A 22435-nucleotide genomic window follows, 5' to 3' on the forward strand; every position below is an offset into this window, starting at 1 on the left:
CCCCCACCCCTAACGCTACGGCTGCCGCCCTCTCCGCTGTCTGCCCTCTCCTGCTCCAGCTCCGGAACTCCCCTCGGCTCTACCTTCCCCCGGGCGCTTCCCTCCGCCCCCTCCCCGCAGCCCGCGGCTCGGACCGCGCTCGCCGCCACCTCCCCCTCCCCGCAGGCGGCCTCCGCAGAGCTCCGACCGGCCGGTGTGCCTCGCTCTCTGGGTTTCCTTTTTCTCTACCTGCCCCCTTCCAGATCCGCAGTCCCCTTCTCTCCACCACCGAGCACACGAGCCCCCTTCCCAGTCCCTCCTTATTTTGTAACTAACTTAACACTTTCCCCAGGTCTGGTCCTTAGCCTTTGCCCTACAGCTCAGCTCCTTAAAGCTTCCAGATTGCCAAACTTTTATGGTAATTATGGACCATAACTCGGCCCTTAACACCCATGCCCTCCAGGATGCCGCGGACCTGCCCGAGCCCCCCCTGATTGCAGGAAGCAAACCAGGAAGTCGGAGCTACAGCTGCCGCAGCAGCAGCTCCACGTGGCTGATTTATAGCTGGGAGGATTTTTTTTTTCCATATATATATATTGATCTTGCTTTTTCACACGGCTTCTAGAGGAGGTGGATTTGTAACCGAAAGGCTCAGGTGAGATGTGCAAATATCACTGAACTAGAGGAGCTCACTTGGAAAGCCAGTATTACTCTTGCCCTTGAGCTAATTAGAAGAAAGCCAATCATCTTCTGCTAATAAGCAATGAATCCTTGATCTTAGATTTCTACCCAGAGAAAACAATTTCAGTTTTTAAGACAATACTTACCCCTTATTGTTTCCCTCACACCTGATTTTTGCCTCTTGATGGACTTTCCTTTTCTGTCCATGAGACCTGACGCCCTTGAAAGGATGTTGGTAATTATCAAGCCCCTTCTCAAGGAAATATTGTGCCCATATCTTCCAACAAAGATGTCCATCACTATATATCATGGAGTGTATGTTATTGCATTATTAGTGTGCCATACGCTGAAATGCCTAATTAAAGTTAAACAGAATGTTTAAAATTTTGTCTTTCTTTTTTTAGTATGGTCAAAGTATATTTTTTCATAATACTACTTCAAATCTGCAAGGTTTTGTTGTTGTTGTTTTGCTTTTGGGGTTTAAAACAAGTAAAACCTGGTTATTTAGTCTGCCTCAGTGATTAAATCTTGCATTTGTGCTCTCATTTTCACAGTCAGAAGAGACAATCTTTTGTTATGAATAAAATCAGAAGCTTAATTTTTTCTGTTATAAACATAGCTGCTCAGTATACAAATGGAAAGTGGTACTTATGGCTAAAGCCGTTTGAATGGTTCTTTTAGAGTATTCTAGGGAGATCCTGCCACCACCACTTGCACACAGAACTGGAAATACAAATGAAAAGGCCACAAAGTTAGAAATTAATCAATGTGTATACAGTAGTAAAAGACCATGTTTCTCTGAATTCTAACAATGTTTAAAAGAAACCTAACATACACCTTAAAATAAATGGCTTTTACCACTTTTGCTGGGATGCAGCTTTCGAAGAGTTGACAAGTCTGTTGAGAAAGAAGATGAGAAGCTACATTCAAAGCTTAGGTCAGGGTAAGCCACTCTTAACCTTTTTTAACCTAAGGCTCTTATCTGCCAAATAGTGAGTATACTGCATGATATTATCAAAGGGAATAACTGAGGCCAAGTACATAGCAGATATACAGTTAATGTAATGGATTAAGTCTCAGTGTATGGGTGTAATTCTTGTTTTACAAATGCTACAGCTGTTACTGTATGACAGGGATTGTTATTTTTGGGGGGTACTTCTGGCTTGTCTAACACAGGGAAATGTTCACTGGGAAGGAAAGTAACGTCTAGAGCGTAATGGGATGAGCATAGGAGATGGTGTCTGCCAGGTTAGAAGGTCACATATGGTTGATATGATGCCTTCAGTTCAAAGATCAGCTGGGGGCTCAGAAGCAAAGTAGCCAGAAAGGAGGTGAATTCTTTGAACACCTGGTATGGGTAAGAGGTTTCATGTTTTATTTTTTCATGTAACCTTTACACAACCTGAGATTAGTATTACTGTCATTTCTAAGCTGGGATTCAAAACACGTTTTTTCACCTCAAAATTCTTGCCAGTACATACATAATTTTTGTCAAGTAATGATTATGGTTATCTTATAATATTACATAATAGTATTTATTATATAATGTTCTCAGATTGGATGCAGAGGATCAGATTTGTTAGTTTTGTTTTATTTAAATTTTTTCCCATGTCAACTCTGCTACAAAGGAATCCACTATAAGGAACTGTGTCCATCCTGCACTAACTTGGGATTCTCACCATGCCTTCCTTCTACGTGCTACAGTAAGGCTGAAGGTCTAAGTTTCTCAATGTAACTCACTTGCCTTTGGGCCTTTATATAAGGAGCCCCACCCCACCCCCGAAATATCCTGTGACACCTTACCATTAAACTTGGATATCAATTACAAAAGCTTTTCTAGACTCTCTCCCATGCCCCTTCTACTAAGGTACAGGGTTAGGTCTCTTGCTAGGGGCTTCCATTGCACCTTCTACTTCCTCCCTAACAATTATCACTGTGTTGTAATTCCTGAATTGTTTTCCCACTCCCAGATTAAATTTGCAAGAATCTGGAGATTTGTCTGTCTAATTAATTATTGTATCCCTGTGCCTGGTGTGTCAAAAGAGTTTAATAAATATTTCTTGATGGAATGCTGAGTGAATAATTGGATTATGAATAAAAAACAGGAAATGAAACTTAGAAGAGGGGTGGGGACTGCTTCATTGGCTATTCTTTACCTGAAGGTTCTTCCCAGAATAAAAGTTTGGGGGTTTTATTTAGAGTTGTGATTACTTTTTACACTGTCATCTCCATTAACTGTTGTTTCCCTTTTACTCAATATCCTACTAAGAATACTCAGAATTAAGAAGAAAATGATAGCTTTAAGTTGAGATATTTTTTTTTAATCTTTTGAGGGTTTTTTTTTTTTTTAAGGTTAATTGAAATAGGAACATGCAGCTATGGGCAATTACTGTTTATGGCCAAATTTCAATTTTAACTCTGTCTGGTTGCCAAGAATTCAGTTAAATTAGAATCAGTGACCTGTAAATTACTAGTTAAATATTCTGTTGCCTATTCTGGAAACCATTTAATCATCTCTTTTCAAAGGAGATCACCAGTGGTCGTATTTCTAAATCAAGATAATATCTTATTGTGTATAACAATTACTATTTAATTGCATATAGTTTGTAAAGAGTTTTTAATTTTGTATGGTGTTTATTTTCTATTACTACACAACAAATTATACCAAAGTTTAACACTTTGAAAGAACAAACCTTTGTTATTTAACCCTTTCGAGGTTCAGGAATCAAGGAGTGCCTTAACTGGTATTTCTGGCTCAGATTCTCTCATGAGGTTCTTGCCAGGCTGTCAGTAGAATTGCAGTTAGCTCAGCTCAGCTGGGCCTGGAGAATTGGCTTCCAAGTTCATTCACATGGCAAACAGAAAGACCTTGGTATCTCACAGGTGGTGGGTGGGACATTTTAATTCAAGGGAGGAAGGCTAGAGCTCAAGACCCACAAGCTGGTACCATGTTGGAGGCTGGGGCAACTACAACAGATGTGAATACTAATAGGCAGGGTCCATTGGGAACCATTTTGGAAGCTCAGGAACAGTGTTAGTAATTAAATATATACATCAAAATACCTGATTTTCATTGTGAAAATTAAGTTGTCATTATAATGTGCTGAAATCTTCCAAGAAGAACCCAGATCTTAAATAATTGCTTATTTCTGATTATCTTGTGTACTGTTTTCATCCATAAAATGAAGACATTGGACAGAATGACCTTTGATATCCCTTTCAGTACTGAAATTCTGAGGATGACTATAATGTTAATATATGGTTAACACTTATGTTCTCATGTGGAATACTATGAAGTCAAACTCTGCATATATATATATATATTTTTCCAACATAGATTACTATTTCTATTATAAGTTTAGTGGGTGATTCCTGAGTTGTACTCATCTGGAATAAAAGACTGTTGTCAAGGCTCCCATTTGATGAGGTTAATGGTTTCCTACAATGTTCTGAAGGCAAAAATGCTTATTTAAAAGCCCTCTTAGATTTCACACTGAAGAATACTACCTCTTCATAATTTGGTACTGTTTTTGGACTCCCATAATTCCGAGTGCTCTTTTGATTTAAACATTTGTTTAGGAGGAGATTGAAACAGATTGTATTTCCTACTACTCTTGTTTGAAACCTCTTAAACAGCTTCCCATTGTTCATGGAATTATACCCAAACTCCTCAATGTATTGCAAAGACTTTTATGAGCTTTCATCTGCTTATCTCCATAGACTCAAAGCTGGTCAATTACCTTTTTTCCAGCTTAAACTGTAGCCATATTGATGTCTCTCTGTTTCTGGAACAGGTCAAGTTCAAGCCCACACTTCTATCTCACTTCTAGGTTTTTATGCACGTTATTCCCTTTCCCAGGATTCTCAGTAGTTTCTGTACCAGTCCTTCCCCCATCTTGGCCTGCGCCAGTGCCATCAAACTCCTGATAATCTTTCAAATTTCAATTTATACATCAATTCTTTCAGATCCCTCTGATTCTCTTCAACCCCTACATCTTTGCTGAGGCCAGGATCCCTGATTCATACTCAGAACATCCCATAAGTTCTCTCAGAGTATGTCACCTCCATTAGAACAAGTTTTTTAGCATTGTGTTCCTAGGATACTGACAGTGCTTGCACAGAAGACATGCTCTATAACTTGAGTCGAGTAAATGGGGGAAAGCATGTTGATGCCTTCATTGGTTTAAGCATAGAGAAGTTTAGAAGCATCCTTTTGCAATTATAAATTAATATATCTTGAAAGGAACTGATATCTAAATTTTTGCTAATTATTTTACAGATAGGTGATTTTGCCCTGATTTGGAGGTTGGAAAAGAAGGGTACACTATTCTGCATCTTGTTTGACCAAAATGAGTACTATAATTCCTAGTGCTATAATTCCTAGCAACTGATAGCTGCTTGAAGCTAACTGGTCAGTGATGGGAATATGAGTTGCCCAGAACTTCACAACCCTTAATGTAAATTAAACCCTTAATGTAAAATATTCTAGCCTATTTCTTACTAATATTGATGATCTGTTAGAGCATAACTTTAAAAAAACAGGTGAAATAGAAAGAAACTACATCAGTAAAAGAGCCAAAGAAGCCATTCTTCCATATGTAAAATGAGAGATTTGACTAGACTCTAATTTCACTTTACAGATTTCACTGAAGAGAGACTCAGGTTCTCAGCAGAATGGTTAAATGACCAGAAAGTCTTCAGAACTGAAATTTGTCAAGGTATTACTGTAAATCCTATTACAGTTTGTGCATATGAACTTCTGCATCAGTGAACAGACGGTTAGTTTCAAACAGCTGTCAGTTTATTATCACATCCCTCCAGAGATCTTGCTTATCCAGTTAAGCCCAGAACCTCACAGTGTTTAATGTGAGAATCTGATTCCTACAAGGCAAATTGGACTCTGTTTTGTTAATATTGATAATCTCTCAGCATAATTTATGTAGTGGATGGAATGGAGAGAAATGATGTCAGTAAAAGTGCCAGAGAACCCATGCTGCCATATGTAAAATGAGAGATTTGTCTGGACCACAGTGGGTGTAGCTGGATAAGCAAGATCTCTGTAGGGATATGCAGGTGTTTAGACCTAGAGAGCCGGACCAAGGAGGAAGCAATTCTCCTGTGCTTATCCAAGATGAGATGTAGAGCCTACAGAACAACCTGATAGGAACAGCATAGAAGTAGTTTATATCATCTTCATTTTCTAATTGGCTTTTGATTAGTTTAAATAAGATTTGGATTATTTTTAATAATGAACTCTATTCCTGCATACCTTTTTAGATACTTCAGAGGAGATAAACAGAATTGAATATAAATAAAGAGATCTTGAGACGGACAGTCAAGAGATTATATAGGAAGGTTATCTAGGAATTAGAGGCTCTATAGGAACTAGTTACCTGTCAATTACAAACTTTTATTTTCCATCTATGCCATGCTGCGTCTCGGTGATGCCTGGAAATTTTTTTTCCTCTTTTTTTAAAAGTTATTTCCCAATAACTGAACAGTGAACAAGTCCCTTTTTCTCTTTTATTTGAACACATGGCTCTATATTAAATGAGATTAGAGAGCCACACCAGGGAATTGTGGGCCAAGAGTGCAGATCTTCAGGGGAGTTCAAAATACTGTCATTTAGATAAATGTACCTGTTGGCATATTGCAAAGAGTTTTGAAACTTGAATTTTAATTACATTTCTTTTTGGAGAGTGGTCTTTGCGGACTCAGTCTTTTGGGATGACTTCTATTTCTCAAACCTTATAACGTCATTTTTAATGAAGTGAATCCTTTCCTGTGATCTTTTATTATATATTTATAGATATTTCTAGTCAACCTGTTATTTGAGCACATGTGATGTGCTAGCCATTGTTCTTAGATGGTGGGAATATAGTAATAAAAGCAAAAATTCTTGTCCTCTTGGCGTCAGCCAATAAACCAATATGTAAATTAATTATTATATATTGTCATGAAACAAAAAGTCAGTTGTGCCATACATTGTTCTAAAAAGTTTACAAAGAATAACTTTTATTTTAGATGGTATATTAGAAGATAAGTGTTATAGAGAGAAATAAAGCAGAAAAATGGAATATGGAATGCTGGATGAGGATGAGGGGAGGTTTCCACTTTAAGTAGCCTGAGATGTCACAGAGAAGATAACACTGAACAAGACCTGAAGGTGGTGGGAACACAAGCCAAGTGAATATCTCAGGGCAGATGGCTCCTATCTGGCATGAAGAGCAATAGATACAATGGTCCTAAGGCAAGAATGTCTGAGGAGAAGCAAGGACAGGGGAGCTAAGGCTGAGAAAGCAAAGGAAGAAGATTGAATCCTAGAACTCACTGTGGCTTTTATTTAGAGGTGGGAAGACACTGGACCATTTAGTGCAGAGTGGTGGCATGATCTAACGTATCTAATTAGAATCACCATGGGGCAAGAAGGTGGGAAGGTAAAGGATTAAATAAATAAAAAAGACACACCTTCTGGGTTTGGTTTGGAAAGAAACAAAGAAATTTTAATAATCCAGGTGAAAGATTATGGCAGCATAGACTAAGGATTATAACAGTAGCAGTCCTTAGAATAGGTCAGAATATGGATATATTTGATTCTTTTTCAACCATTATGGTTCCAAATAATTTAGTTTATTGTTTTGCTTCTGTGCTATCTGTAAGTAGTTAAATTAATAACCTGTAAAGCAATTCTAAATGCTTTAACAACACACAGAAACTATAAACAATTACTCAATCATTTGTTTAACATCTTTTGTTAAGATTTTCATGTAATACAATATATTTTCAAATGGAACATCCTGTATTTACAAATTATATGTCCCATGCAACAATAGCACTTGAGGTGCCAGGATCAACCGCTCTGTTGAAAACAGCTGAAAATACCAGGTAAAATTTTTATCTTTTTTTTTTTTTTTTAGTGGTGGTGGTGCTGGGGATTGAATTTATGCATGCAAAGCAAGCACTCTACCAACTGAGCTATATTCCCATCCCCTGTAATCTTTTAAAATGCATCCATGGGTAATGAGAAAATAAAGAATGCTAAGGTCATGGTCTCAATAAAGAAGATAAGCTGAGCACCCAAACTGGCTTTTACCTTCAGGGCTTTGACCTATCCTCAGTGTTATGGTTTGGATGTGGAATGTCCCACCAAAACACACCTGTTGAAAGCATGGTCTCCAGTGTGGCAAGGTTCAGAGATGGAGCTTTTAGGCAATGCTTGGATTAATGGGGGCTCTGGTCTCATCAGTACATTAATCCATTTATTGATGATTGTATGGACTACAGGGAGGTGAGATCTACTTGGAAGAAGGAGGTCACTGGGATGTGCCATGGAAGAGTTTATCTTCTCCCTGGTCCTTTGCCCTCCCACCCTCTGCTCCCCAGATGCCATGAGATAAGCAGCTTTTCTCTTCCATGTCATCTGCTATGATATTTTTGCTCAGAACCAGCCAACCATGGACTAAAGTCTCTGAAACTATGATCCAAATAAAATTTTCCTCCTCAAGTTGTTCTTGTCAGATATTTTATTCACAGCAATGAAAACATGACTAATACACTGAGGTATCTGTGTATCGCTTTTATTCTGAGTTTATGAGTTTAAGAACAAAAAAAATATGCAGAATCCCATCCATAATAGACTGCAAAACCTAGGCTTTCCAAAGAACCACATTCCCAAGTTAAAAAAGAATTAATTACCCATTCCCCTTACTCTTTAAGAAGAAACTTCCCTCTACATGTGCCCACACCATCATCTAAGAAGCTAGTAATCATAAATTGGCCCTCATGCTGGTTTGCAACCAGAATTCACACTACGTGGGTGGCTAGAAAAACCTCAAAACCAAGAATGTAGTTAGAAGTGGGCCCAGACCAATAATGTCATGGGCAAATTGAAAAACAAATACAAACCTATTTGTAAAGAACCCCCTTTACCTCACATTTTGAAAAAAAATATTCCATCCTTGTGGTCTCTTAAAAAAAAAAAAGTTGAAAATCAATGAATACCTGAGGCACAGTAAGAGCCTGCAGAAATAATAAACTACAAAATAAAATGCATAAAAAACCTAACAGTTGCAACTGTGGAACACAGAAAATAAAATATGCTTAATACATCTTAAGAAGTGAAAAGAGAACTCTGAAAGATGAGTAAAATTAAGAAAAGACCTAATTTCCAGAAGTAAAAACTATAATTGAGATTTTTCTAAAAAATGAGTGGGTTAAGTTACATACTAGAATTATTATTATTGAAATTTTCTCATCTCTTGGGTTCTGGAGTCCTGGTTTTGTGTTTTTGTTTGTTTCTGTCAGGTCACTCAGTCAAAGTCTCACTAACTCTTCTACTATCTCTAAAAAGAAGGCATCCTTTGGAATTTAGAGAATTTTAGTTCTTTATCTTTTCCTCAGTACTTAATCTTTTCCTGGTTTAACCATTCACAAGGTTTTGACTATGTTAATAATTCCCACACCTGAACCTTTAGCACAAATTGTATTCTGAACATTAGACCTACAGGGCATTGCTCACTTGGAATCTCCCTGTGCTACTTCAAAGTCAACATTTCCAGAGTGGAATTCCTGTATTATCCCACCAAATCTTCTATTCTTCCTGGGCTCCAGATTTAGCCTTTGACACTCAAAACATGAAATTTCTAAGAAATCTTCCATGGTTTCTCCTACTTTTCTCATCCAGATCTGGTTGTTATCAAGTCAGGGCCACTCTAGCATTGATGCTTCCTTTCGCTTCTATTCCCACCGCTGAAATTCAGGATTCCTTGCAGTTTCTTTCATCACCTTCTAACCTCTCATCTCTTCAAATGCTAATTCCTCTCACTACCAGAATTATTTTTCTAAAGATATTAGTTTAATCCTATCACTACTGGAGCAAAATGTTTTAGTGGTTCACACTGAAAAGTGATAGTTCATTGCATCCTGGCAAGTATAATCTCTTCAAATAAAGCTCTATCTACACACAGTGTTGTTGCCCTGGTTGGAGTGCATCATGAAGATTATAGGTTTTCATGGACTTTTGGATAGAGAATGTTAGACACCCAGACTGATAATGGATAAGGAAAAGATGCTACAGCATCATACTGGGTAAATCCTGGATACAAAATTGTCTTAGGTAATGTTCACAGCAACCTAGTCTCCTACTTTAGATCTGAGAAGTGGTAGTTGGTGAAATCCCTTATAGTCACTCAACCAGGAACTTCAAGTAAAATGAAAAAAAAAATCAAGATAAGAGTCATAGAAAAATTGCTACAGAACAATGGAATGGGGGTTTTGAAGTTTTTAAGACTTAGAGAAAGGGGAACTTTCCAGAAAGCTTGGTGGGAGGCAGGGGAACGGCGGCTGCCTGAGTTGCAGACAGTTAGGGTGCTCCTTCCCACTCTCCCACATCAGCCCCAACCTACTCACCTGCTGTAGAAAATGGTGAAAGAAACCACTTATTATGATGTTTCAGGGGTCAAACCCAATGCCACCAGAAAGAATTGAAAAAGACTTACAGAAACTGGCCTTGAAGTACCACCCTGATAAGAATTCAAATGAAGGAAAAAAGTTTAAACAGATTTCTCAAGCTTATGAAGTTCTCTCTGATGCCAAGAAAAGGGAATTTCATGACAAAAGAGGAGACTAGGCAATTAAGGAGGGTGGAACATGTGGTGGTTTTGGTTCCCCCATGGACATCTTTGATATGTTTTTTGGAGGAGGAGGAAGATGCAGAGAGAAAGGAAAGGTAAAAACATGTGTCAGCTCTCAGTAATATTAGAAGATTTATATGAAGTGCAACAAGAAAACTGGCTCTGCAAAATAATGTGCTTTGTGACAAATGTGAAGGCCAAGGTGGTAAGAAAGGAACAGTAGAGTGCTGTCCCAACTGCCAAGGTACTGGAATGAAAATAAGAATTCATCAGATAGGATCTGGAATAGTTCAGCAAAAGCAGTCTGTGTGCATGGAGTGCCAGGGCCATGGGGAACAGATCAGTCCTAAAGATGGATGTAAAAATTGCAATGGAAGGAATATATTTCAAGAGACAAAGATTCTAGAAGTTCATATTGACAAAGGCATGAAAGATGGACAGAAAATAACATTTCATGATGAAGGAGACCAAGAGTCAGGAGATATTATGTTAGATCAGAAGGACCAGGCTGGTTTTACTCGATAAGGAGACAACCTTTTCATGTGTATGGACATACAGGTGGTGGAAGCATTAGGTGGCTTCCAGAAGCCAATATCCAGAGTACTATTAGTGTCAGACCTCTTAATGGGACCAGTGAATAACACTCACTGCAGGCATTTTATATGCAGTAGTGAATGAGTGTAGGACTATAATCATGCTCACTACTTGCTATTGTTTTTGTTTTAATATTCAATTAGAGTAGTGTTTTAAAAGTTAAATGAAGAATAAACGCAAATATAAAAGCTCAAAAAATACTTAGAGAAAGAATGTAAATGAATTCAGATAGGCTAATTGCTATGACAACTCCAGATTTCAGGGGCTTAATACAATAAAAATTTATGATGTTACAGTCCCTTTTACTCTGTGGTTGGTTGAGGTTCTTTAGAAGGGATTTACATTAGTCAATGCCATGTCACTGTAATAAAATACCTAACGTGAGAAACTTATGAAGTAAAGAAAGTTTCATTTTGACTTACAATTCTAGATGTTCAAAAGTCCAAGATCCAGTGGCCACATCAGTTTGGGCCTCTGGAAAGGGCATCAGGGTTTGGCAGGAGTGTATATTGAAGTAAGTAATCATGTCTCAAGGCAGGAAGCAGAAAGAGACTGAGAAGAGACTAGGATCTCATCATCTCTTTGGGGGAATACCCACCTCCCCTACATGACCTCAGGACCCCTACTGGGTCTTACCTCTTCAGGATCTAAATACCTTCCAATACCATCACCCCAGGTGCCACACCTTTACATACGGAGCTTTGGGGGGACATTGATCCAAACCATAGCAAGACCCTTTCCATTCGGTGAACCTACCACCTTCAGGAGTTACAGTCCTCCCCTGGATTCTTTGTCTCTGGCTGGCACTTGAAGGGGAGAAGAGCACATGCAGGCTCACTGGGAAGAGCTGGGCCTGGATGCCAGTACCATCCCTTCTATCCCATTTTTTTTTAAAATATATTCTTTACTTGTTCTGAAGGCCTTTGACACATCATATACAAATTCATTCACCTGGTTGTACATTGTACATGATATAGTTACACAGGTCATGTAATCATATATGCACATAGGGTAATAATGTCCAATTCATTCTACTATTGTTCCTACTCCCTTGTCCCCTCCTCTCCCTTCACTCCCCTCTGTCTAGTCCAAAGTACCTCTATTCTTCCCCCTCCCCTTGTTGTGAATTGGCATCTGCATATCAAAGAAAACATCAGGCCTTTGGTTCTTTAGGGTTGGCTTATTTCATTTAGCATAATATCCCCCAGTTCCATTCATTTACTGGCAAATGCCATAATTTCATTCTTCTTTAAGGCTGAGTAATATCCCACCGTGTATATACACCACAGTTAATGGATATAAAGATATCCATTCATCTGTTGAAGGGCACCTAGGTTGGTTCTATAGTTTAGCTATTGTGAATTGAGCTGATATAAACACTGATGTGGCTACATCACTGTAGGATGCTGTTTTTAAGTCCTTTGTCATCCCAGTTTTTTTTTTTTGACCAGAGCTCAGCCATATGTCTATTGGCAGGTGAGTAATTAAGACAGTATATTTTGTCCTTCAGATTATATTTTTAAAAAATAGATAACACTGTGTGAAAATGGAAAGAATAAAATATTAAATGGAGAAAAAGTGTGATATAAAATTAAGTGTAGTTAAATACTAACTCTGTTAATAAAAGAATTCTATATATTTTCTTTCAAAAATGACTATAGAGAAAATAATCATTTGCATTTTAAACTATATCTGAACATTGAGGTTGCTGAGATTCCTCTTGACATAATTTTTCTATATTATCTATATAATTTTAAATTATTTTGTAGTTGTAGATGGAAATGTGGTGCTAAGGATCGAACCCAAAGTCTCAAATGTGCTAGGCAAGCACTCTGCCACTGAACTACAGCCCCAGCCCCTATATTATCTATATTATTAATGATGAAACTGTTACTTTTTAAAATAAACATTACCCAAAAATTTTTTAAAGAAAGACAGTGGAGTGACTTTAAAAGATTTTTATAGAATTCACAAAACTTACCTATCAGAGGACCCCATGCACAGTAAAGCTTAATAAATATTCATTGATTGATCAATGTATAATTGAATAGAATAATTAAGTGTAAAAAGCCTAAGAACACAGTGTTAATGAGTTATTTCCATAGACACTATTCAAAATGTGGTAACTGGTAAACCAAATAACCACATTTTCTTTAAATTACCTTAATTTCAGTTTTATTTTTTTATTGGCCTTAATTTCAGTTTTAAAACACTGTAATCATTCTGTATTTGTGACACCAATACTAGCGAGTTAACAGTGATAGTGTTTTCTGAACTTTGTTTATCATAGTACTATTTATACCATTTTTCAGTCATACCTGGAATTGCAATACACCTTTATTTTATTAATTTTCTTTAAATTACTTACTATTAATCAAAATTTAGCTTCGTTCTAAACAAAGATACCAGTAAAATTGCAGGAATGTAGTATTATTTTCTATACATATTAAATATGTAATTGTCAAAATTAAAAATATTTGTGTTTTTGTACTTTCCTGATCATCTTTTTACCCCCAAGTTTACCACCCTTAGGGAGTAACTGACTTATAATGTGTTGTATTTGCCTATTTAATGTCTTAGGTTTAAGCTTCTTTGTGTTTGGGGACCATGAACAACATATGTTTTGCTTAGTTGGCATCTCATTTGTTTATTTTTGAAGTGCTGAGGCTCAAACCCAGGGCCTCATCCATGAGAGGTAACCACCCTATCACTGAGCTACACCCCATCCCACTGGCATCTGGTTTTATGATTTATGATTTAGTTTCATGATATATGTTTATACATAGATACTAAAAATTAAATGATTTACTAGGTGGTGTATAGGGTGACCTTTTTTTTTTTTTACATGCCAGTTTTTTTTTTTGTTGTTTGTTTTTTTAATAATGAATACTATATTTCTCCATGCCAACCATTTTCAGTGGGTGTCCATTGATATGATGTAGAATATTTCAATGGCAAAACTTCATAAGTTGGATCATACATGGAGCATTTTTAAAGTCCAGAATTCTTTGCTTTTTACATAGCTCAGATGAGTCATGATAGAGAAGTAACTATTCTTTCTTGAGATCATATTCCTGTTCCAAGAGAAGACAGTTGACCAAAGTAAAGAAAAAGAGGCTAATCATTAATTTTAGACTTGGATGAAGGTTTCTTTTTGGATGATAAACAAAGAAAAGGCAAGCTTTAAGTCTTGAGACACTTTAAAAACAGAGGAAATTCTAGAATCTGTCTGGGGAAATCCTTAGGATAGAGATCTGTTTGGGGTGATTTACGGGTTGTCTGAAAGTATGAATGTGGTTTCGAGGTTATTTCCGGCTTTGTGGTTTTTATGATTAAGTCACTAATTTTTTTAAGGTTAAGTTAAGAGAGGAATGGGAGCCAAGCAGGACAGGGTGAAGTCAGCAATATAATAATTGAGACACATAATGAAGTAGTTATTAAACCAAATGACTTAATTAGTTATATTAGATAGATTAAGGCAGAAAATGTGTAAGATTTTTTTCCCTGTGTTTTAAAAGCAAATAAAACTCTTTAGCTCAAATTCCACTTACAAAGTCTATGGAGCATCTCATAAAACAAGAGCTAACCAATGAACATTAGCATTCATTTTGGAGCACAGGCTTTTTTTGTAGTAAGTATTTTCTTAAATACTGATGACCATAAACACATTGGCTGAATTATTTATTGTTTTTACGAATGAGGTGTGACTGAGTTTCTAGCATACGTAGTCATTCCATTATGTGATTCAGTCTTTGGTTGTATTTTAATTGTTGAACCAAAAACTGTATGATTAATTAGAAAGGAAGACACCCAAGAAAAAAAAAGTCAGTCTTTTGCATTCTTCTAGTGAAGAACTATGAATTGCTTTTTCTCCCTTTTGATATCTAAAAAGGAATAGGTGTACATCTGTAAGATAAAAGGAAAGAACAGGAAAATACAGTAGTGAAATTCTAGATCAGGACTCATGGTAAATGTCCCATTTGCTCCATATTTCACGTGTTTGAACCCTGCCCCTACCATACAGAGCTTCAGTGCTAAAATGCCTCGGCATACTGTTCTTCTCTAACACTACCATAATACATGTGTGAAGAGTTTGTTTCATTTAACTATCTACAATGCCTCATCTGTTTTGAAGTTGGATATAAATTATATAAATAATAGATGATGAATTTGGCCTCTATTTTGACTTTCGATGGCAATCATAGCCACAAATGCACATTTTAGTAGTTTTGGCACTGAGTTATAATGCCTAGGATTTATAAATAAAATAATAGAAATGATTCTGTACTACAGACTGTTGGGAAACAAACGGATGTACCTCTTGGTCCTCTCCGGTCAGTTAGCTGGAGGAATCACTGGTCTCAAGCATCCCCAAGAGGCAGAGTGGCAGACCTGTCTTGTTACCCTGAACTGTTCCAACTGCACATCCTAGGACAGTCCTCATGCTGCCCTGTGGGAAAGACTTGTTTGATTATTGGTCTTTTCAGTCACATTGTATAGACAGCAGTCATGTTCAAGGGTACCAAAGTATCTCAATTTGTGATAGTGCAAGTGTCTCTTAGTTTCAAAAACTATGATATGAGCAAACTAAATTATACTATTTAACTTGCTTTGTTGGAGAAGGAGGGGACAGGGTCAAAAAAAAAAATGGCCACATCACACTGATAATAGCATTTGAACCCACTTCTACAGATTCTAATGCTTTTGCATTGGAATTTTTATCCCATCACTCTACTGACTCTTCTAAGGTGAAGACATGATTAATTTGTTCAAGTTAATTTAGTAATTATAAATTCAGTATGGGTGCTGGAGAGAAAGTATTTATCAAAATTAAAAAGTTCCCAGTTTTGCATAAAACTTAGAGGCACAGAAGTAAGACAGACACTAATTTATGTGATGAATAATTATGACAAGAGATATTTATACTCCAATATAGTATGCTCTGGAAGTACCTAGTACTATCTAGTCTATTCTAGCGGAACAAAGAAAGGCCTTCTGGAAGAAGTGGCATTGAAGAGAATGTTGACACAATGAATTGGTGTTACCCAAGCAAGGGGGTTTGGAGGCAAGGGGATGTGCAGAATGCCTGACATGACATAGAGAAATAGAAAGAAGTCCAGGGGGAGCAATAGCTGAGTCAAAGATTTTAGAGGTAATCCTAAAGACAATGAGCAGGGGAGGAAAACGGCCCACCAGAGGGCATGTTACAAGACCCACGAAGAGCTTCACCACCAGCTAATCGACCCAGAGTTTACCTGGTTCAGATTAGAGTTGTCATTCAGATTAGAGTTATCTTATCTGATAATGTTAAGGACACACATATTAGTTTTCTTAAAAGTAAACTGGAGGAAAGAGAAACCAATGCTCTTCTGATGGATGCTATTCTTCAATTTATTCAATATAAGGGCATGTGTGATCTTGCATTTGACACTATTGAAGATTCAGTGAGCAAGTAAATATTTATTGAGTGTTTGTCCATCAAACTCTTTAGAATGGCGGTGATTATGCAGGAATTAGAGGGCCTTGTTTATAGGAATTTGAGGAGAACATAGGATGAAACAGAGTGAAAACATCAGGGCTCTCTACAAACAAGTATTATGCAGACTGCTTAATATTGTAATAAACAAGCTGATCTCAGGATTATATCCAAACATAAAAGAATTTTTGGTTCTTAAAGTTATTATTTTTAAATATTGAGAACTAATTTCAGTCTTATGTTACCATATTACTTTTTGCTTTCATATATGAATGCCTAACGTGCCAGGTTTTGTACAGGGGATACAAATCGAGGACACTCTTGTTGGCTTCTGAGGAGCTTACAAAAGAGTGAGAACTGTAGATACCTGAACTAATACATTACATTAAGATGTGGGGGCGTTAATGTGGGCAACTTCATAAACCTGTTTAATTTGTTTCTTTGTACTGCAAAAGTGGAGAAAGGCATTTCCTGCATTTTTTTCAGTTCACACAATTTTAAGTAAAATGTTTGAAATCCAACACATTCCTGTTATCTTCTAAGTTTTTCCAAGTAGAATAAGATGTGTAATAAAGTTATAAAACGATGAACCATTTCCTATTTGGCAAATTAGTCTCTTGGTAACCAGGAAAGGATCAGATAGCAAATTGCATTCCAAAAATGAAACTTTTAATTAGGAGACATTTTCAGTGTGATTAGGCTGTTTCCTATCAGCACCTTTTGAAGAAAATCAACCAGTAGACTAGGCCTCAGAACACTTCATGAAAATGTTTAATTTTCTTTGTTTTCTTAAGAGACTTATACCAATTTCCTTATCTCAAAATGAAAAGGTTTCTGGTTTTATTTGAAACCCATAAAGCTATCATAACTGTAACCATTCCTATATGAGTTTATTGATATACTTATTCAACAAATACTGAGTGATTGGTGCCAAATTGAGGATAAAAAATCCTGCCCGTAAGGCATTTATAACTTAAAAGATCTACATGGAATGATTAATAAAATCATCATACCATCATATCAAAATCAAAGTTTCTCTTTTGCTTGGCCGTTCTGATCTTCTGTTTTAAAAATATTTAAGGTCACATTAGTATTTTCAAACAGTACTTTTTAAAAATTAGAATTATGAGAACACACTTTTTCTGGGTGCCTTTCATTTAGTTTTATGCTATACTGACTCACATCATGAACTTACCAAGGAAGGCCATTGCCATGATTTAACCTGGTGAATTCTTCTGTATTTTAAAAAAAAGAAAAGAAGAAAGGAAAGGAAGTAAGGAAAGTCAGAAGGGAGGTGGGGGAGGAATGGTGGAAGGAAGATAGGCCAATTAACATGACTGTTCCTGAAGTTCTCTATGGAAGATGTGTAATAAGAAAAGGAAAAAAAGTGTCATTCTTGGGGAGCATCACTTTGAGAACACAGAAAGAAGGAAAGGGGAAATATAGATAGAATTATAAAACAAACCAGTCACTAGTATGGTGGGGCATACCTGTAATTCCAGCAACTCAGGAAAATGAGACAGGAAGATTCCAAGTCTGAGGCCAGCCTGGGCCATTTAGCAAGACCCTGTCTCAAAAATAAAAAATAAAAGGAACAGGGATGTAGTTCAGTGGAATTATAAATATATAAATTTTAAAATATTTTATTTTATTATAATACTGGGTTCACTCCCTAGTATCATAAGAAAATAAAATATTTAAAAAATTAAAATTGGGAGAAGAAGAGTTTAATAATCAGTCACTGCAATCTGAATAAAATCCTCACTTCAGATTCAAGAATTGAGAAGATCCTAAATCAGATATATTATCAAAAAGACATAATTTGGGTTGGGGTTCTGGCTCAGGTAGAGTGCTTGTCTAGCACATGTGAGGCACTGGGTTCTTCAGCACTACATAAAAATAAATAAGGTATTGTGTCCATCTACAACTAAAAATATATATATTTTATTTATATATGACAGTGGAATGCATTATAATTCTTATTACACATATAAAGCACAATTTTTATATCTCTGGTTGTATACATAGTATATTCACACCAATTCATGTCTTCATACTTGTACTTTGGATAAAAATGATCATCATTAATAACCCCATGCTCCCTGACTTCCCCTCCAACCCCTCTGCCCTATCTAGAGTTTGTCTATTCCTCCCATGCTCCTGCTCCCTATCCCACTATGAATCAGCCTCCTTATATCAAAGAAAACATTCAGCATTTGGTTTTTTGGGATTGGATAAATTTACTTAGCATTTTTTAAAAAAATAATTCATGGCAATTCCTTTAATTCAACATTAAATAAAGTTTCAGTCACCAGTTTCCCATGTAAAGCCTATCAAATGACTATGTTTCTGGTCTAGAAATAAGTCAAATAAATGATTGCAAAGAAACGTGTGAAGTCTGATTTCATGAATCATTTAATGCTTAGTACCAAAAGCAAACCAATTAAAGAGTGGAATAGTTAACCTAATGTGTTGATTTTGAGGTTTTAGATTTTATTTTACTTTAATTTTGAAATCTCAGCATTAGAAATCTGATTTTTTCATTACAATTCTCTTTTTCAAATAGTCTCAAGGACAGTATTGAATTCATAGTATTATGCATGTAAATTGTAATGTACAGATTATTTAACTTGATGAATTTAAGCGTCGATTGTACAGATAGAAGGTGCTACGTATGAGAATTCATACCTTATACAAGTAGACCTTTTAAATAACTGTACATTATTTTAAATACATATTTTCATACTTCACCATTTAGAGTTGCCATGACTTGCATTTAGTGGACACCCAGAGTTTAAGCACCGGCGATTTTAATACCCTAACCCTAACCTCACTCAACAACTCAGCATCATAGCGGCTGCATGCTAGTCCTTTCTCTTCATTTGGAGTCTATTATCTGTCACCCAGTACAAAGGCCATTGTGTAGCTTTAAGATTCAATAAAGTCTCTTCTTACCTGTATACTTGGGATGATCTATCACTGATCTAAATGTCAGCCCTCCTTATTCTTTTTTTTTTTTAATTTTTGGGACAGCATCTCACTAAGTGGCTAGGTTGGCCTCAAACTTGCAATCCTCCTGCCTCAGTCTCCCATGTTGCTGGGAGGCATATACCACCATGCCTAGTTATCTATATACTTTTGAAGAATAACTGTTTCAAAGCAGGAAATTGTAAGTTGAAGGACTTCTGAAATTCATCAGATTACTGATTTTGTATCCTACTTATTTCTTGAACTTGATCTCATTCTCCTCTTTTATTTGTTCTTTGCCCCATGTCTTTATCATTCCTCATTTGGTCTGTTGTAATTGCTTTCTAGCTGGTCTTACATCTCAAATTGTTTCACATAGCCATTAAAATGTCAATCTAATAATTCACCTATCTACTTTATTTAGAACAAAATCTAATGATCTAGCTTTCCTAAAGTTGTGCTTTCTGCTCTCAGTACCTCCAAAGGCATTTATTATATGCCTTGCTAGCATATTATAGATATTTAAAAGAATAAAATTAACACATAATTTCGTTTTATATTATTTCCTTAGAGAAAAAACTATTTTGCTCTGAAATATATTGATAATGAGAATTTTTAGGCAAGAAATGTACTTTAATAAGCTTCAGCTGGGCATGGTGGTGCATGCCTGTAATCCCAATGGCTCAACAGGCTGAAACAGGAGGATCACAAGTTCAAAGCCAGCCTCAGCAACTTAGTGAGGCCCTAAGCAACTCAGTGAGACCCTGACTCTAAATAAAATATTTTTTAAAAGGGCTGGAGATGTGGCTCAGTGGCTAAGTGCCTCTGGGTTCAATCCCCAGTACCAAGTAAATAAATAAACTTCATCATTTCTGAAATTTTGGTGCAAAGCTTAGTAATGAAGAGTCATAGATCTGGCTCCAAGATCAAATTTTTTTTAACATTTATTTTTTAGTTGTAGCTGGACACAATACCTTTATTGGACACAATACCACAAATGGTGCTGAGGATTGAACCCAGGGCCATGCACTTACTGGGTGGAGTGTTCTACCGCTGAGCTACAACTCCAGCCCCAAGATCAAATTTTTTTGTGTGATTCTTAGTTTTAATGGTTATCATATCCTTGTTTTTTCTGAATCATAGTTTCCTCATATCCTGAATTGTCTTAATTATTGTTTTCTTTTGGTATTGTACTATTTCATAACACTCTAGTATTACATCAAAATGAATGGAAGGAGAATAAGCAAATAAGTTGAACAAACCATTAGATTCAAATTATGCTTCCAACAAATAAGTGTTTATAACTCAAAGTTTTCAAAAACATAAAAGTTTCATAATAAACAGTGAATAATTTATAGAGACTTTATGATAGTAATTAATGGAAAGATAAGTAAATCTTCAATCAATTCAGTTCTGCAATTTCTGGACTCTATAAGCTAACTTATAAGTTTGATGACAGAGCACCAAACTATGAGAGGAAGATATTTTTTAGTCACCTAAAGATTCAAGTTGCTACGTTATTTTATTAATCATCATGAATTTCTACCTTATACTGCACTTGCTAAATTTGAAGAATAACAAAATACTTAACTAGATTTGAGTTTCCTGTAAACCTTCTCAGAATACAAAGGACAAGAAAGGACCAGCTTTTGTTCTCAACAATTATGTTGTCTTATATATGATGCAGAAGTGACAAAACTTTCATCAACAATTACTGGCTACTTTCACTGGCGTCCTCGTGGGAGTTCTGAAAGACTGAAATGCATTCAAGTAACAGGAGAGTGTATTAAACAAAGAGTAAGAAAAAAAAATATTCACTTCTATCCCACATGTGAGCAATAGAGCATTAACACAAACAAAACAGGCACAGACCAGAAAGCCAGGGAAAGAAGATTAAAACTAGGTTCTTCAGAGGTAAATAGTATAAAGGAAATACAATGTTATTGGGACGGAATGTTTAGAAAAGATTAAACCTGAATAGACTTAGGCAGACAGTTATTTACTGTGGTCCAGTGGTTCAATTTGTAAGGGTCTAGTAGTACCAAATACAGAACTAAGCAAAGAGTTCACAAAAATGCTCTGCCACTGTCTCCATTCAGGGCAAAGTCATTCACAACCTGTAAATTCCCAAAGCCTAATTTACTGAAAAATCATGATGCCTCAATTTTTTTTCTGTAAAAATATAGAAGAGGTGGATTATGGGTGAGTGTCTATAGAGAAATTCCAGATTGCTTCATAATCATTTGTGGCAATTAATTTAATGTCGTTTTAACATTTGAAAGACTTCCAACCCTAGGTGGAAAAGCCCACATGATTCTAGAAGTACTCATACCTCTCAAAAACCAAGTAAGAATTTTATACCAAACCCTTTTATTATAAAAGTATAAAATGATTTACTTCTTTGACATTAGAAAAGTGAACTAATTAGAGAATGTATTCCAGATTTATGATGACACCTGACAGATAATGTAAGAACTTCCTAAATTTAATGCACTATTATAAATTGCACAACGGATCATATTAGCATAATTGTCAAAGTAAGATTCTGAACACCTGAAAGTAATATTATTTTGGAAGGAAAGAATATATTTAGTAAATAGTGCCCCTATGGTAATTAGTATTGTGGTTTACAAATTCCAGCCTCGCTCTCTCAACACACAGTAGGATTATACTTCCCTGTGGATTTGGGATTAGATATGGCAAGTCATTTTTCTGGCTTCTGTGTTGCCTCCTTCAACACATCTGCTTTTCCCTCTGGCTTTGTGATTGACAGTATTTAAGATGGCAGCTGCTCAGCCCACTGGAATTCCTGAGTGATTATAAAAGACAGGGTCCTGCTTCCAAACTGTTATAGAAATATAGCATACCAAGAAATAAGAGAGTGAGATGTCCTTTCTGCCTCCGAGATTTTGGAGTTCATCACTGTCACAACCTAGCCTATCCTGCCACAATACTAAGGACAAAAGTATTCAAGAATCAAGAATCAATCTTTGAACAACATCATCAAGGGTGAAATAAAGACAGCTTCTCTATCTCAATTGCTTTTTTTTTTTCAAAAGAACTGCTAGTAGTTGCTATAAGAAAGAGATTCCCAAATTGTGTCAAT

The 22435-nt window shown here is 36.3% G+C and overlaps 1 pseudogene; it reads left to right on the plus strand.

The window, feature by feature from the left end:
* Positions 1-10080: 10080 nt before the first annotated feature.
* LOC144250067 (dnaJ homolog subfamily A member 1 pseudogene) lies at positions 10081-10970 on the plus strand (annotated as a pseudogene).
* Positions 10971-22435: the final 11465 nt, after the last annotated feature.

Source organism: Urocitellus parryii, chromosome 14, assembly GCF_045843805.1.
Source record: "Urocitellus parryii isolate mUroPar1 chromosome 14, mUroPar1.hap1, whole genome shotgun sequence".
NCBI lineage: Eukaryota > Metazoa > Chordata > Mammalia > Rodentia > Sciuridae > Urocitellus > Urocitellus parryii.